Raw genomic sequence first — 3610 nt, 5'->3', positions numbered from 1 at the left:
CACTTAATATATCTCAGGCAGATTTTCGTGTCAGTACAAGTAGATTATTCTCATTAACCTAGATTATTATAGTGTACAGACGTAAAGGGATTCCACTGTGGTTTAAGACAGTACTCTGGAAGAGGATGGTCATCTAACCTCGGTGCAGGCCTTGGCAAAGCAGTGGGGGTGGTGGTTCGGGGCCTGAGCTGGGTGGCAGTGATTCGGTAGGTGACATGGTAGAGAGGAAGACTGGAGAGAGCATGACGGCTTTCCCTGAAGGGCTGTAATTTGAGCAGCTGCTGCACAGAGCTACGCCTTGGTCCCTGGGGTGTGCTGAGAATTTAAATTATGGGATGGGGACTAAAGGTGCAATCCTCCTACCTTTTCTCAGGGCCTAAATCCATCTCCTTGTTGTTTAATGGTCCAAATGCCTCTTGGAGAAGCACTTTTACGCTCCAGGCCCTTCCAGGCCCTTCCAGGCTTTCTCTCTTTCCTCCCATTGCTTGGGGTTGGGGGAAAGAGTGGTTGGGTGGGAAATGTTAGTAACTGGGATTAATTGAATTGGGGTTGAAGCAGGAGGGAGGATGTTATTCTAGAGAAATATGGAACATCAAGAGACCTGAATGGGATGAAGTGGGAAAGGAAGTTAAGGGCAAATACTTCAAATCCTAATTCTTTTCACTCTTTCCTCCTCTCCCTCCACCCACCACTTCATATCAGGATGGGCAAATCAGGATGTTTTTATCTTAGCTCCAGAATTACACAGCTTAGAGAAACAACCACCAAAACAGGCCACTAATGGAGCTCCAGGCACAACCACTATGATGTCTCTTTCTGTTCAATGGCCACGTCTCCATGGCCGTCCAGGTCACCGAGGTCCTAAGTCATTAACGATCTGACCGTCTGAGGTGGTAAACATCCGGTGCAGATGTGCACAGAGCGAAACTGCAATCTCATGACATAGGTGGGTTTTCATGGAAACAATGTTGGACGGCCACCCCCGTCACAGCCAGCGCCATGGACCAGGGAAGGTCCACTCAGGTTGCACTGCTGAAGACAGAAGAAAGCCCACAAGGGTGATGAGGATAGGGCTTCAGAAAGAATTGGTTTGAACATCAAAGGATTAAGAAGGGCCCTTGGAAAACTGACGAAGCTAGGGGATATTTTGTAAAAACAGTTATTTTCACTCCCCCTGCAGTGGAAGCACGGAGTCCTAACCACTGGACTGCCAGGGAAGTCCTTAAATTTTTAAAAATTTAGAGTTTTTCACGTTATCTACTTTCATTTTTCTAGTTAAATCCCAATCAAAAAATTTTTTTTAATTTAATTAATATGAAATCTCATTCCCTATTGGAAGTGGATTCTGTTTAAGTAGCTTTCTATGCTCAGATAATGAGGGCCCTTCTACGGCATACATACACAACGAAAAGCAGATTTTCAAAGTTTAGCAATCGATCGACCATTCCCCAGGTTGATGTTAAAAATGGAAGAAAGGCTTTTCCAATCAAGGGTCTGATCCAATAAAGTTCTCATTCCCTGGAGCTCTTCATGACCTAGATAGGAGGAAACTCAGTAAGAGTCTGAGCTTTCCACAAACACTTGCCATCAACCAGACAGCAGTTCCACTATTGAACACATTTTCTGCATACCAAGTTCTTAGAGAATTATAAAGGAAATATAAAGCAGTGAAAAACACAATTCTTGATCTCCAGAAGGCTGCAGTACAAAGACACACATTTATTTATGAACTCGAAATAAGAAGCCTTTGGAAAATATAAATAATCTTAAACACAGCTTGCTAGAACTTGTCCTGAACAGGTCATATTTATTCCCACGGGACTTTTTGTTTTCAGGCAATGGCTGCTATGTGAAAATAGCTCTTGCATTAACAGTGGTAACCATTTCGGTCCTGGGAGAGAAAACGTAACCATTTCAAACGGTTCACTTAATATATCTAAACAAACCATGAGACAGGTTCCCAGCATCTTGGTAATCATCATACATCTTGTTCTGTGGTAGCAGCACCTCAGGGCCTGTGGGGTTTGGGGAAGCACAAGGGTGGAGAGCCGTGGGGAGGGGGGCTTGCAAAACCCAGATCTGAGCATCATTGGGCAATCAGAGCACCTGGGCACTAACAAGTCTGGATTTGGTTCCTAGATCTGTCACCTGTTCATCACCTGTCACCTATTCATCACAAGCCAATGAAACTCTCTGAGACTCAACTTCTTCGCTTGTAAACATTTCTAAAAAAAATATAAATTTTTCATCTGGGTGTTGTCAGAATGATAAAGTAAAGAAAGCGGCAGAGTCTCTAACTTATAGAAGGTGCATGATAAAAACAGTTCTTACCTCACCATTGTCATTATCGTTATTAATATTTATTTTATAGTCCAGAGTTAGGGGGAATGCCTTTGATTTTTTTCAAAATAAATTTTTAGTAACACTCTTGTTGACAATAATCCAAATTCTATGTTCCTTATCTCCTCTTGTCTTGAGAACTTTAGTCCCCAAAATTTTCATCAGTATTTCCCCCTGTATTAAATCATTCCCGTTAGCACACAAACAAGTTCCAGAATCTCACACCTGGAACAAAAAACAAAAACCCCAGCATCTTCCTTTGTCCCCCCCACCCCATCTCCCTCCAGAAACTGCTCCCATTTCTCTGCTGCTCTTTATTTTATTTTTTTTTAACTTTATTTTTTATTTTCTACTTTATTTATTTATTTAGGTTGCGCCAGGTCTTAGCTGTGGCACGCGAACTTTTAGTTGCGGCATGCGTGTGGGATCTAGTTCCCTGACCAGGGATCGAACCCGCGGCCTCTGCACTGGGAGAGCGGAGTCTTAACCACTGCACCACCGGGGAAGTCCCTCTCTGCGGCTCTTCAGAGCAAGACTTTGTGAAGGCCTGGTTTGGTACAGCCACCCTCACCCTCACTCCCATTTTCCCTTAAACCTTCTTGAATCACATTCCTGTCTCCACAATTCCACTGAGATCCCTCTGGTCAAGGTCACACACACCTTCTTTGTTTCCCCATCCAATGGTCTTTTCGTACTTGACCCTTCAGCAACACGTGGCACTGTTCCTCCCTCTGGAAGCACTTCTCCCAGGGAGCTTCCATGATATCACACACTTGGGTCTTCCTCCTGCCTTTCTGGTTGCTCTTTTCCCGTGACCTTTCCTTGATATCTCAAGCCTGAAGCATCACTGAACTGTGGAGCACAGCAAGGATCAGCCACACTAGCTCCTCCATCTCTGCTGGCTGCCTAGGCAATCCCCTTCGGTCCATGGGCTTAAATAGCATTCATGACCTTGACTCTGAGGGAGAGAGAGATGGATAGATAGAGGGAGGGGCATAGTTATCCAGCCCGCACCTCTCCCCTGACTCCCAGACTCTTGTTTCCATCTGCTCACAAGATATTACCTCCCAGATGCAGAAAAGCATCTGAAATCTAAAAAGTACCTGGATGCCCACCCCACTCTCAACCCCAATCTGCTCCTCCTCCAGGATTCTGATTCTCAGTAAGTGGCGCCACCCTCTGCCCGGTGCTCCAGCCACGAACCTGAAAAATCACCCAGAGTCCTCCCTCCCCTCCCCTCCACTTGCACAACTACCCTGAACCTGCCCAG

This window comes from Eschrichtius robustus, chromosome 1, assembly GCF_028021215.1.
Source record: "Eschrichtius robustus isolate mEscRob2 chromosome 1, mEscRob2.pri, whole genome shotgun sequence".
Classification (NCBI taxonomy): domain Eukaryota; kingdom Metazoa; phylum Chordata; class Mammalia; order Artiodactyla; family Eschrichtiidae; genus Eschrichtius; species Eschrichtius robustus.
This window is presented reverse-complemented; position numbering follows the sequence as displayed.